Here is a 15,426-nt window from a genome sequence, read left to right as displayed (position 1 = left end):
GCTGTTTGTCTCCTAATTGCTAGAATGTCAACATTCTTAAATCACATTCCCTCCTGGATCCTTTACAACCTGCGGGGCTGCTACGGGTTTCACATTGAATATTTTCATCTCTACTCTACCCCTTCCTGTGATCTGAACCATGCAAGTTTTCGTTGATTCAATACATCATGAGTAGAGTGTGGCTACAGTATGAAGTAAAGACCCAAGGACCACATCTACTACCATTCATAACAAGAACATGTGCAGTAGCGCACAGCTGCAGTTCTATGTGATTGTTATGAAAGGTTGAGGTGGTTCAATTCTATGAATCTGGAGTGGGATGGATCCTGTTTGCATCATATGGTTTCATCTAGGCCAGTAGATTATATAACTCTCAGTACAGGTTACACATGGCATCAGTATTAGTGATTTAAAGAGGAGGAAAGCTTCAATGTGGAGAACAAAGCCAAGTAATGTTGAAGTTACTCCTTTTACCATTTACTTGGTCAGTCTGTACTGTCTACTCTCCACACAGCTGCTAAGGATCTTCCATTTTAAATACTTTCACCTCCTATTCTGCACTGCTTTGCTGCCCATTATTCAGAGATGCGTTCCAGTCATGTTTAGCACTCTGAATCTCTCTGCAGTCATTGGTTCAGCACATCATGGGTAGAGCATGGCTACAGATACAGCAAGCTATTATTATTTTACCGGCTGATCACCCATAATATTGCATTAAAACATAGAATATCACTTAATTTCCAAAAGATTCAGTGATGCTGATAATGCAGAATCTCACAACATTTCCCATCATAATGCCATAATGCACAAGTGGGAGAAATAATCCTTGCTATATCTGTACATTGTGTGACGTATTACCTCAATGACCAATGAGAGCAAGTACATCTTCTGTATAGAGCGGCTGTGTTATGATGCAGTTATTGATCATCATTGACATAATCACAAGAATCTTATGCAAAGGGAAATTGTCCGCAGCGAAGTGAGATTTCAGCCCCCAAACGTCTGTAATATTAATGCAATGTCTTACTTTTGTTGCAGTGAACACTGAAGAGACGGATCTACTACAACACTGTACAGGATGAGCATACGCTACAAGCAGCAAAATGATCTTGCAGTTGACAGTATGTTGTTCTGGTAATGTGCACAATTATTATTTATGGGCTACACACCACAGTGCTGGACATATTCTGTTAACTTCAACTCTACTCCTAACATGGAGATGTCTTCCTGGTGTTACTGATTCAGTACATCATATGCACAGTGTGGTTATGATATGATGGATTGATTTAATGAACCCACCAACCAATGATGACATCTGCATCATCTTCTGTAAAGTGCAGCTACAGCATGATATTATCAGCATTTGGTGCGGTATAATCAGAGGTATCTATGTGCTTTTGTGCCTGTTTTAAGTCCTCCAGCTTAACGCCCCTACACCTCCCACTACACAGGCATACTTACTTATGCATACACTGACATCTGGCATACCTACACACACCCCAGGGCCACTTCCTTCCCCTGATGTCAGGGAGAGGATGGGCATGCAGAGTGCAGTAAGTCTCCACGTTACTCTGGCCAACAGTCTTGGCCTACCTCCAGCATCTGTCACCCACAACATCTGTTCCCTCCTTGTAAAGTGCTGAACTATCTCACCTGGGTCAGTGCTATAGCTGATCACAGTGCCCGATCAGGATGTCACTGTGACAGGCAGCAGTGCAGATTGACCGGTCAATCAATGCAGTGCCGCAACATATGCACTAAATGAGATTTCCGTGCCCCCAGTCAGGTTACTCCCTGGGCAGTGACCCTGCTCACACCCTCCCCTAGTTCCACCTCTGATCACAATTATCTCTCTTGGAGAGTGTAGCAAATTGGAGTTGGGGGAATCTCACCTCTGCCATGCATGGTCACAATCTGGGCACAGGACCCAAATAGTGGGCAATGTGGCACTTCTTACAGTAGAGAATAAGTAACTTTATTCTTTACTTGTGTATTAAGGACCTTATTTGCATTAAATTCAGTCCACATGGGACCAAGACTTTCTGGCTTACTGAACAAAGTGGAATTGTTTCGTAGAGGGTGGAGAATTGTATTTTATCTGAAATTACCCCCTCTGCACAAAATACAAACAATTATACCCATACAAGTACCTTGTGGAAGTTGTTGCCCTCTATCTTCCTGTGGTCTCTCCCTGTTTCTCACCGTGCCTCCTCCCATTTCCTTGCACCTGTGCGTCTCCGCATATATCCCTATACTCAGAGCCGGCTCCGGTCAGTGACATGGGATGCCCAAATATGAGCATACCCATATATGGGCATCCATGCCACTGACCGGAGCCCGCTCTGTTGCGGATATGGAGAGAGACTGGGAGATTTACATCCCCTTATAATTCATATGGTGCATAGTACCGGCACGTATTGTTTTACCGGTACTGTGTACCTTCTTACTTTCACACTGGTACAGTATGTGCTGCAGTGGGACTGAGAGGGATATATTGGTAACACATAGTCATTGGTGGGGGAATTCAATCCATTTTGAAAATAGTAATGCATTGTTTTTTAATTTTTTTTTGCAGTAATGAAGAATGAAAAAGTTCTGTTAAAATTGAATTGGACGTGAACTGGATTCAGCATTTCATCATCAACTCTGCACCAGTGTGAATTGACGTTCTTTAATGTTCTGACAAGGTACATGCAACATCTCTTCCTCTACCCCTACACCACCCTCTGCCTCTTGCCTCTCTCTCCACCTCCCTGCTAAGCGTATTAACCCATCTAATGTAATCCACATTCCTTGTCTCACTTTACTCTTCCCTTCTCACGTGCCCTCTGGAATGTCTGCTCTACGACTAACATGGTCTATTTGTACATGACCTCTTCTGCTCTCATCATCCACCACTTCTCATTCCCCTCACCCCTGTCCTACTCGATACCTCAGCTTAATTGAACTCTCTCCTCTGACATCTACCCTTATCTCTAACCTCTCCTCACTTTCTTCTTAAACTAGCTATCTTGTTAACTCTTACAATGCTATCATCTCCTCCTCCCTCCTCCTCCATCATCTATATGCCCCTTCTAGGCTCTGACACACTCATCCCTCTAAGGCCGTGATTATCATGGGCACACGCTTGGTTGTCCACAGTGCGTGCGAGCGATGCAGGGCCTCCCCGTCGCCTCGGACCTCAGTGCAGGGATTGCTGGAGCGACAGGCATGCGCTAACTTTGCCATCTGTTGCGTGCTTACTATAGACGCAGCCTAACCCATGCATTGGTTTAATTCACAAGCACGCTCTCATCACACTTCATCACATCACACTGCTGCTCTTAACACCTATGGAGGAAATCTCACAGTCTGATTTTCTACACTAAACCTTTGTCCTGTTCTGTAAAACTCTGCTCCTTTTTTTAAGGTCAAACACTACTTTTTCCTCACTCATCAACACTCCAATTTCATTCACACTGTCTTCTATGTATTTGAGTCCCACCACTGACTTTCTCCTCCCACTTAACATCCATCCTTTATTTCTCCTCAAGCCTTTGCTCACTTGAGGCAAGGTGGATGCCATCCACAAGTAGATTCGTTCTCTCCCTTCCCCCTCTCTCTTTTTCTATCTAGATCTCATTGCACTCTTGACTCCTTTTCTCCTGTCACAAAGCTGGAACCTGATCTTCTCTTCTCCCTCTACCACATGCCCTCTCAATCCTATATTCTCACTCTCACCCACATCTTCAATTCCTCCATATCCTTTGGCTCTTTCAACTCTTCCTTTTAAGCATGCAGTGGTCACCCCTATTCTCAAAAATAACCTTGACCTTGTGTGAATTTCTAACTATCGCCCTGTATCCGTCCTACCATTTGCCTCCTAATTGCTAGAACGTCTTGTGATCTCCCGTTTGATCAACATTCTTAAATCACATGCTCCTCTGGGCCCTTCACAATCTGCCTTTCCCAATGTAACCAATTATGTACATAAAGAAAATTCCCAAGGTCCATTTTACTTACTAATCCTGCTTGATCTCTCTTCTGCTTTTGATACTGTCAATCACTCTTCTCATTCATATTCTAAACTCTTTCTTCGTATCCGCAGCAAACTTATATCCTGGTTTTCATCATACTTCTCCATCACACATTCTCCATCTCTGTTGCTAACGTGTCTTTGTCTCCTGTTGTTTTGTCTGTTGGTATACCTCAGGACTCTGTTCTGGGACCTCTCTCACTACATACTATCACTAGTTGACCTTATCAACTATTTTGGCCCTTGATATCATCTCTATGCAGATGATACACACACCTATCCACCCTACCGTCACTCCTGCAATTTAGTTCCTAGTTTCGGGTCGCCTCCTGGCTATATCCTCCATGGATGACACTCTTCTGCCTTAAACCTAATGTCTAAAACTGAGCTCCTCATATTTCCCCCTAAATCTGGCCTAATATCACCTTTCTCCATCGCAGTAAACAGTACTACCATCATCCTGTCATGAAAGCACATTGCCTAGGAGTAACATTTGACTCTTCCCTTTCCATCTTCATTCACGACACTGGCTAAAGTTTGTCGATTCTTTCTCTGTAATATTTCCAAGATTTGCCCTTTTCTCTGTCAATCTACTGCTAAAACGCCAATGCATGCCCTTATCGTATGGGTTAACATACTGCTAACAGGGCTCCCTGCTTCACAACTTTCTCATTTGCAATCTATCCAAAACTCTGCTGCTTGAATAATTTCCCTTTCTCCCACAACAGTATCTGCTCATCTCCTCCTCCTCCTTAAATCCCTCTCCTTGCTTCCCATCAAGTTTCAGATCACCTACAAAGTTCTCCTCCTTACCTTTTTGTTAAGGTTCTCTATTAGTGGTGTACCGAGTACCCGGCGTTACCCGACACATTTCCAGCTACCCGGACATTACTCGAAACCGGCCACTGAGAAGTGGACTTGGCCGGGTAATACCCGGCGTCGGGTAATGTCAGGGCAGCTGGAAATAATCTTTTATACTTACCTTTCCTAAGACATCTAGGATCAGCAGCAGCAGTCCTCTGATGTTGGCAGCATCAGAGGTGTCTTCACCTGGCGGGGGGAGCTGCAGGAATCACTTCCACAGCACCGAAGCAGGTAAGCTGTGTCTGTGAGCCTGCAGCTCCCCCGCCGGCTGAAGACACCACAGATGCTGCCACCGTCACAGGACTGCTGCTGATCCTAGATGTCACCGCCACCCGGAAGGTAAGTGCCAAACCGTGTACCCGACCGGGTAGAACCTTTCATTTTGGCCGGGTACCCGTTACCCATTTTTTTATAGTTGAGGACCCAGTCCAACACTATTCTCTATTCATCTGCTCCTTCCTACATATCATCTTTGGTCTCGTTATGCCCTTCCTCGTCTCCTAAGCTCTACTAATAGCTGTCTCCATTATACTTCTTACACCTCTACTGCGCACTCGCTCTCTTGCCTGAAACCCTTTCCCATCAATTTACCTGTGAAACTCACACACACTCAGTATATGCCAACATACCCTCTTCCACCCACATTTAAGATCAACCTTAAAATTCACAACTTAAATGAAGCATTTCAATAGCTTTTACTCGTTGCTACTGTCACTCATTCAGTCACTAACTATTGTTCCCAAGAAGTGCTTTATACTACAAGTACCCACCATTAAGGACAAGCATTGTCATCTACTGCACTTGTTCCCCCACCTGTTGTCTCTCTGTAAGTCTCCTTACATTTCTCTTAGATTGTAAACTACCCAGGACAGGGATTTACTTTCCTATTGTCTGTTTTTGTTTGTTGAACTTATTGTATAATAATTTCCTGTACTTTTTGGTCTCTCTTGTAAAGCGCTGAGTACACAATGGGTGGTATATAAATAGAGATATATGCAGAGTCTAGAGACAAGGCACACGTGTATAGGTAGCTACAGTTTATCCGGGACCGTATGCATCCTTGAAGTGCCTGTCCCAGTTATTTTCTATTGATTGCAATGTAGGAGTGTCTGTCCTGTCTTATTTTTTTTATTATTATTATTATTATTATTATTATATATACAAAGATATATACAAAGATTGTTTCCTGTCGTTAGCATGACATTGTGTGACACAGTGTGATGTCATTGATTCAGTAGATTGTGTGCAGACCGGGACTGCAGTACAGTTTCACTGACATGAATAACTTGTGTGGTAGAAGCTCTAGAAGGAGCACAGCTGTGGGAGGGAGGTGGATTTGCTTTGTATCACATGGTTTGGAGCAAGGTTCATTGTATGTATCGTCAATAATAATTATAATAATAATAATGCAATGCTTAACTTTTTTATTTCAAGAGGAAAGACTGCAGAACAGAAGTGAATATTGAAGCCATGTGTTCATTTTCTTGCAAAATAGAAAATTGAAGGACAGTTGAAGAGGAGGAAAATGACTACACAGAGACAGATAAGCAATGTGTATATTTCTCATTTAGTATTTGTCGTTTTATTGACTCCAAAAAATCCGGCTGCTAAGGGTTTCGCATTGGACATATTCACCTCTACTCCACCCCTTCCTGTGATCTGTACCATGCAGATTTTTGTTGATTCAATACATCATGAATAGAGTGTGGCTACAGTATGAAGTACTGACCCAAGGACCACATCTACTACCATTCATAACAAGAACATGTGCAGTAGCGCACTGCTGCAGTTCTATGTTATTGCTATGAAAGGTTGAGGTGGTGCAATCATATGAATCTTGAGTGGGAGGGATCCTGTTTGCATCATTTAATTTGATCTAGGCCAGTAGAGTATATAACTCTCAGTACAGGTTACATATGGCATCAGTATTAGTGATTTAAAGAACAGAAAAACAGGAGTGGAGAACAAAACCAAGTAATGTTGAAGTTACTACTTTTTACTATTTACTTGGTCAGTCTGTACTGTCTACTCCCCACACAGCTGCTAAGGGTTTCCATTTGAGATACATTCACCTTCTACTCTGCACTACTGTGCTACCCTCTATTCAGAGATGAGTTCAAGTCATGTTTACCACTCTAAATCGCTCTGCAGTCATTGATTCAGCACATCATGGGTAGAGCATGGCTATAGATACAGCAAGCTTTATTTTACCCTAATATTGCATTAAAAAATAGAATATCACTCAGTTTCCTACAGATTTACTGATGCTGATAATGCAGAATCTCACCCTCCCATCATAATACACCAGAGGAAGAAATAATCCTTGCTATATATGTACATTGTGTGACATATTGCCTCCATGACCATTGATGGCAAATACATATTCTGTATAGAGCAGCTGTGTTATGATGTAGTTGTTATTGATCATCATTGAGATATAATCACAAGAATCTTATGCAAAGGGAAACTGTCATTAGCATAGTGGGATTTCAGCCCCCAAACTTCTGTAATATTAATGCAATGTCTTACTTTTATTGCAGTGAACACCGAAGAGACGGATCTACTACAACACTGCACAGGACAAGAGTATACACTACAAGCAGCAAAATGATCATGCAGTTGACAATATGTTGTTCTGGTAATGTGCACAATTATTATGTATGGGCTCCACACCACAGTGCTGGACATATTTTGTTAACTTCAACACTACCCCTACCATGGAGATGTCTTCCTGTGATTGGTGTTACTGATTCAGTACATCATATGCATAGTGTGGCTATTATATGATGGATTGATTTAATGAACCCACCAAACACTGATGACATCTGTATCATCTTCTGTAAAGTGCATCTACAACAGGATATTATCAGCATTTGGGGTGATATAATCAGAGGCATCTATGTGCTTTTGTGCTGGGTAAAGTCCTCCAGCTGAACCGCCCCCCGCCCCCCACCCCCCTACACCTCCTGCCACACAGGCAAACTTACTTACACACACAGCACACTTACTTATGCACACTGACACTTGGCATACCTACACACACACACCCCACAGCCACTGGCATGCATGCAGAGTCCTGGGCATGCAGGATGGGCATGCAGAGTACAGAATATCTCCACCTTGCTCTGGCCCGTACTCTTGGCCTACCCCCAGCATCTGTCACCCACAACCTCTGTTCCCTCCCTGTAAATTGCTGCACTAACACACCTTGGTCAGCGCTGCAACCGATCACAGCACCGGATCATGTCACTGTGATAGGAAGCAGTGCTAATTGACCGGTCAATCAATGCCACGTGGCAACATACGCACCAAAAGAGATTTCCATGCCCCCTGACAGGCTACTCCCTGGGCAGTGACCCTGCTCATCTTCCACCTCTGATCACAATATTCTCTCTTGGAGAGCGTAGCAAATTGGAGTTGGGGGAATTTCACCTCTGCAGTGCATGTAGAGTCCTGTATACAGAGTACAGAAAGTCTCCACCTTAGTCTGGCCCGTACTCTTGGCCTACCCACAGCATCTGTCACCCACAAATAATACATACACTAATACTCCCCACAATACACACTTTAATACCTCCTCAATAATAATCTCCCCAATAATATTATAGTCTTAAACACAATATACACAATACCCCCTAACACAAGATACCCAATCTAACACTCTCCTCTGCACCTCAACATAATATACACACTATAATACCCTACACACAATATAATACTCCCACACACACACAATATACACACTATCCTCCTACCGCCATAAAACACAACCAATAATACACACACACTTTGTGGATGTTGGGACCAGCTCCTTGCATGCACCAGTGAAAGAGAGAGGCCTGCCATCCGTGCCTCCCTCCGTTTCCCATCTTCTCCCTGTCTCTCTCCCTCCCTTTCTTTGCATCTCCCTGCATCTTTGCGTATACCCAGTCAGTGACGGCTCCGGTCACGTGATGCCTTAATATGGGCTTATCCATATATCTGTTGCAGAGATGGAGAGAGACCTGGAGATTTTACATTTCCTTATAATTCATATTGGTACTTAGTACGGGCACTTATTGTTTTATCAGTACTGGGTACCTGACCGTACTGGCCTACGAGTGAGAAGGCAATATTGGCATCACACAGTTACTGTTGAATATGTCATTCAATCCATTTTGAAAATAGTAATGCAATGTGGTTTTGTTTTGTTTGCTTTTTGCAGTAATGAAGAATGAAAAAGTTATATTAAAATTAAATTGGAGGGGGACTAGATTCAGCATTTCTTCATGAACTCTGCACTTGTGAGCATTGACCTTCTTGAGTGCCCTGACAGGTACACGCAACTTTAAGACTATAATCTTCATCAACTGCTGTGCAAGCTTTCGTGCTATACCTCCCCCTCCGGTTTTGATTTATACATTTGCTCTCTCAATTCATGTCCTCTAATATCTGGAGGCTCTCTCCTAGCATTTCTCTCTACCACAGCACGTCATCCCAATGTAACCTCTCTCTTGTTCTTTCTGTTTACTGTTTCCTCACTCCTCTGTAAAACTTTTCTAATTTCTCTAACTTCCACACTCCTGCTTTTATCCACATGTTCTATACACTTTCCTTCCCCTACCTTTGCATGTGTCTACACAAAGCACCATTTGTACAGACCTCTATTGCAGCTATTTCTGCACTGCTCAATGAAATGCACTCCTGCACATCCTATTCTCTTCCACCTTCCCTCATTCTCTACGCCCCCCTCTCAAAGCCCCCTCTCTCTATGTCTCCTCTCTCTACGCCTATCTGTCTCATTCTCTTGACGCCCTTCTCTCTCTACATATCCCTATCTCTGTCTCTCTCTACACCTATCTCTGTGTCTCCTTCTATGCTCGCTGATGTTGGGGGATATCTCTTATAATCTTGGACCGGCTCATATACACATCAGGCCTCCCTACTAAGAGTGTTAACCTATCTAATGTAATCCACATTCCTTTCCTTACTTTTCTCTTCCCTTCTCCTGTGCCCTCTGGAATGTCCACTCTTACTAACAAGGCTCTAGTTGTACATAACCTCTTCTGCTCTCATCAGTCACAATCAGTCATTCCCCTCACCGCATCTTACCTGTCCCACTGATTTGCCTCTGCTTAATTAAACTCTCCTCTGACATCTACTCTAACCTCTCTTCTCTCTTCTCTCTCTTTCTTTCTGCTTAAACTAACAATCTTATTAACTCTTACAATGCTATCCTCCTATCTATATGCCCCCTATAGGCTCTGACACACTCATCCCTCTAACCCACACCTTTGGCTAAATTCCCAAACACACTCATCACACTTCCACTCGCTGTTCTTAATACCTACGGAGGAAATCTCACACTTTGTTTGATTTTTCTACAGTAAAAATGTCTCCTGTCCTGTATAAAGCTGCTCTCTAGGGCTAAATACACTACTTTTTTCCACACTCATCAACACTCAAATTTAATTTACGCTGTTTTTTTTCTCTGTATTTGACTCCCTCCACTGACCTTCTCCTCCCACTTGCCATCCTTCCTTCACTTCTCCTCAAGCATTTGACTACTTCAGAGGCAAGGTGGATGCCACCCAAAAGGAGATTCCTTCTGTCCCTTCCCCCTTCTCTCCTTCTTCCCAAATCTCCTTCTGCACTTGACTCCTTTTCTTCTCTTACAGAGCTGGAAGCTAATCATCTTCTATTCTCCCTCTACCACATGCCCTCTAGATCGTATCCCCTCACACCTTACTGCATCTCTTAGTCCCCACTCTCACCCACATCTTCAATTTCTCCCTATTCTCTGGATTTTTGCCCTCTTACTTTAAGCCTGTAGCGGTCACCCTTTTGTCAGAAACAAACTACACCCTATGTGCCTTACTAACTACCGCTCTGTATCCCTCATGCTGTTTGCCTTCTAATTGCTAGTGTCAACATTCTTAAATCACATGCCCTCCTGGATCCTTTACAACCTGCCTTTCGTACAGCACGTTCTACAGACTGTGCTTAAAGCTAATTCCCAAGGTTTTTCCCTACTAATCCTACTTGATCTATCGGCTGCGTTTGATGCTCTCAATCACTCTCCTCCTTCATATTCTAAACTCTCTCTTGGTATCAGTAACAAAGTTCTATCCTGGTTTTCATCATAACTTTCCTGTCACACATTCTCCATCTCTGTTGCTAACATGTCTTCGTCTTCTATTGATCTGTCTGTGGGTATACATCAGGGCTCTGTTCTGAGATCTCTCTTTCTCTCTACATACTATCATTTGGTGACTTCATCAATGCTTTTGGCCTTAGATATAATCTCTATGCGGATGATACACACACAAATCTATCCACCCCTGTTCTCACTCCTGCAATCCAGTCCCTACTCTTGGGTTGTCTCCTGGCTATATGCTCATGGATGGCACTCCACTGCCTTAAACTTAATGTCTAACACTGGGCTCATATTATCCCCTTTCTCCATCACAGTAAACAGTACTACCATCTATCTTGTCATCAAACATGTTGCATAGGAGTAACATTTGGCTCTTCAATTCCATCTCCATTCACATGCACGGCTATGGGTAAAATGTGTTGCCTCTTTCTCTGTAATATTGCCAAGATCTTCCCTTTCCCCTCTCAACCTACTGCTAAAACTCCAATGTATACTGTTATCCTATAGGTTATTTTAACATACTACTAACAGGCCTCCATGCTTCACAACTTTCTCCTATGCAAAACTCTGCTGCTTGAATTATCTCACTTTCTCCCACAACAGTCTCTGCTCATCTCCTTAAATCCCTGTCCTGGCATCCCATCAAGTTTTTGTATCACCTACAAAGTTCTCCTCCTTACCTTTTTGTTAAGGCTCTCCATTAATCTGCTCCTTCTTGCATATCATCTTTGATCTCTCGTTATGCCCTTGCTTGTCTCTTGCACTATAACCATAACTGTCTCCTGTAAACTTCTTTCACCTCTACTGTTCTCTCACTTGCCTGAAACCATTTTCCATCACTGCACCGTACATGTGAAACTTCCTCACACTCAGTATATGCCAACATAACCTCTTCCACCCACATGTAAGACCAATCTTAAAATTCACGACTTAAATCAAGCATTTAAAAAACTTTGACTCGTGGCTACTGTCCCACACCCACAGTCACTGCTAACAACTATTGTTCCCAAGATGTGCTTTCTACTAATTGTACCCACCATTAAGGACAAGCATTGTCATCTACTGCACTTCTTCCCCCAACTGCTGCCTCTCTTTAAGTCTTCTAACATTTCTATTAGATTGTAAAGTTCCCAGGGCAAGGATTTACTTTCCTATAATCTGTTTTTATTTTTCGCACTTATTTTTTAATTATTTTTCCCCTCTCCCCTAATGATATACATATAGGTTTTCCTGTCATTTGCATGACAGAGTTATTATGGTTAACTATTGCATCATGTAGACTGCCTTTTCAGTGTGATGTAATTGATTCAGTACTTTGTGTGCAGACTGTGACTGCAGTACAGTGTCACGAACATTAATGACTTGTGTGGTAGAAGCTCTAGAAGGAACACAGCTATGGGAGGGAGGTGGATTTACTTTGGATCACATGGTTTGGCGCAAGGTTCATTGTATGTATGATCATAACCATGCAATGCTTAACTTTTATTTCAGGAGGGAAGAACAGTGAATATTGAAGCCATGTGTTTCTTTTCTGTCAGAAGAGAAATTTTGAAAGACAGTTGAAGAGGAGGAAAATGACTACACAGAGACAGATAAGCAATGTGTATATTTCTCATTTAGTATTTGTCGTTTTGTTGACTCCACACAATCCAGCTGCTAAGGGTTTCGCATTGGACATATTCCCCTCTACTCTACCCTTCCTGTGATCTGTACCATGCAGGTTTTTGTTGATTCAATACATCATGAGTAGAGTGTGGCTGCTGTATGAAGTATTGACCCAAGGACCACATCTACTACCATTCATAACAAGAACATGTGCAGTAGCGCACTGCTGTAGTTCTATGTGTTTTATTAAAGGTTGAAGTGGTGCAATCATATGAATCTGGAGTGGGATGAATCCTGTTTGCATCATATGGTTTCATCTAGGCCAGTAGAGTATATCTCTCAGTACAGGTTACACATGGCATCAGTAGTAGTGATTTAAAGAACAGAAAAAACAAGAGAAACTTCAATGTTGATAACAAAGCCAAGTAATGTTGAAGATACTCCTTTAACTATTTATTTGATCAGTCTGTACTGTCTACTCCCCACACAGCTACTAAGTCTTCCATTTGAGATACATTCACCTCCTACTCTGCACTGCTGTTCTGTCCTCTATTCAGAGATGAGTTCCAGTCATGTTTACCACTCTGAATCACTCTGCAGTCATTGATTCAGCACATCATGGGTAGAGCATGGCTACAGATACAGTAAGCTTTATTTTACCGGCTGATCATCCATAATATTGCATTAAAACATAGAATATTACTCAGTTTCCAAAAGATTCAGTGATGCTAATAATGCAGAATCTTACAACACATCCCATCATAATGCACCAGAGGAAGAAATAATCCTTGCTACACTACCGACACGTTTTATTGAAGCACGGCTAGCACCGCAAGCCGGGGGATGCCCCGGCGTGCTAGCCGCACTCCCTCAGCGTGCCGCGCATCACCGATGCACGGTCACGCGTCATCGGGTGCCTGCGCCCCCTGCACGCGCGTCCAGGGCTCCCCGAGGGAGCACTGGTGTCCCGCGATGTGGGGGACAGCGGCAGGGGGTTCCGGGGGACCCGACGGACCCGGCAGCGGAAGGGAGAAAGCCCCGATCGGAGGGCGCTCCTCCGCTGCTTCGGCGTGCGCCCGGCACCCTCCGGCGCGCGCCAGGTTACTGCTGCGGCCAAGAACGGGCAAATGCTCGAATAAACTCGGCCGCAGCAGTATATCTGTACATTGTGTGACGTTTGGCCTCCATGACCATTGATAGCAAATACATATTTTGTATTGAGCGGCTGTGTTATGATGTAGTTGTTATTGATCATCATTGAGATATAATCACAAGAATCTTATGCAAAGGGAAAATGTCTGCAGCATAGTGGGATTTCAGCTCCCAAACTTCTGTAATATTAATGCAATGTCTTACTTTTATTGCAGTGAACACTGAAGAGACGGATCTACGACAACACTGCACAGGACAAGAGCAAACACTACAAGCAGCAAAATGATCTTGCAGTTGCAAGTATGTTCTGTAATGTGCACAATTATTATTTATGGGCTACACACCACAGTGCTGGACATATTCTGTTAACTTCTACCCCTACCATGGAGATGTCTTCCTGTGATTGATTCAGTACATCATATGCACAGTGTGGCTATGATATGATGGATGGATTTAATGAACCCACCACCCACTGACATCTGCATCATCTTCTGTAAAGTGCAGCAGGATATTATCAGCATTTGGGGTGGTATAATCTGGGGCATCTATGTGCTTTTGTGCCTGGATAAGTTCCTCCAGCTGAACCACCCCCCTATACCTGCCACACAGGCATACTTACAGAGCACACTTACTTATGCACACTGACACTTGGAATACACACACACACACACACACACAGACACTGTCATGCATGCAGTGTCCTGTATGCAGAGTACAGAAAGTCTCCACCTTACTCTGGCCCGTACTCATGGCCTATCCCCAGCATCTGTCATCCACAACCTCTGTTCCCTCCCTGTAAAGTGCTGCACTAACACACCTGGGTCAGCGCTGCAGCTGATCACAGTGCCGGATCATGATGTCAATGGGATAGGCAGCAGAGCTGATTGACAAGTCAATCAATGCAGCTCCGCAATATATGCACCAAAAGAGATTTCTGTACCCCCTGTCAGGCTACTCCCTGGGCAGCGACCCTTCTCACCCCTCTCATTCCACCTCTGATCACAATAATCTCTCTTGGAGTGTGTAGCAAATTGGAGTTGGGGGAATCTCACCTCTGTAGTGCATGGTCACAATCTGGGCACTGTACCCAAATATTGGGCAATGTGGCACGTCTTACAGTAGAGAATAGAATAAGTAACTATATTCTTTACTTGTGTATTAAGGAACTTATTTGCAATAAAAATTCAGTCCACCTGGGACCAAGACTTTCTGGTTTTCTGAACAAAGTGGAATTGTTTTCCTATAATTTTATATTCTCTGAAATGTAACATCACAATAAAGTACTCCTATTTTTTTCCTTTGTGCTTTTTTATGGACTATTCCTTTATGTATTTCACTTAATGGGACTAATTACCTTACGATTAGATTTCACTTGTATTTTCTTGGGTTACTCTTTGGAATTTCTCTCTGTGTTCATTTATACTATCTTATTTAGAGCAGTCTTTGCCATTGGACCCCATTTCTTGCCAGAGAGATCTGTAACACAGAGTATTGAAGAGAGTACAGAACAGTGGTGAAGTAGATTTTTATGCTTCTAGGCAGCCTCCCTTCTCACCATGTATTCTGCCCCCGACGGTCTCTTGCACTGCTCCCTCCTACACCCACTCTCCTCACTCTTCCCTCCCCTCCCCGCTATCACTCAATGACCCCCTCT

At 43.2% G+C, this 15,426-nt stretch overlaps 1 long non-coding RNA gene across 1 annotated transcript; it reads left to right on the top strand.

Annotated features, from left to right (window-relative positions):
- Positions 1 to 2,567: 2,567 nt before the first annotated feature.
- Positions 2,568 to 14,968, top strand: LOC142486070 (uncharacterized). Its single transcript, XR_012798779.1, has 6 exons — positions 2,568 to 2,687; positions 6,314 to 6,433; positions 7,420 to 7,517; positions 9,084 to 9,194; positions 12,507 to 12,616; positions 13,988 to 14,968. It is a non-coding gene; the product is annotated as an uncharacterized LOC142486070 (long non-coding RNA).
- The last annotated feature ends 458 nt before the right edge of the window (positions 14,969 to 15,426 follow it).

This window comes from Ascaphus truei, unplaced genomic scaffold (genome assembly GCF_040206685.1).
Source record: "Ascaphus truei isolate aAscTru1 unplaced genomic scaffold, aAscTru1.hap1 HAP1_SCAFFOLD_724, whole genome shotgun sequence".
NCBI classification, from domain to species: Eukaryota; Metazoa; Chordata; class Amphibia; order Anura; family Ascaphidae; genus Ascaphus; species Ascaphus truei.
This window is presented reverse-complemented; position numbering and strand designations above follow the sequence as displayed.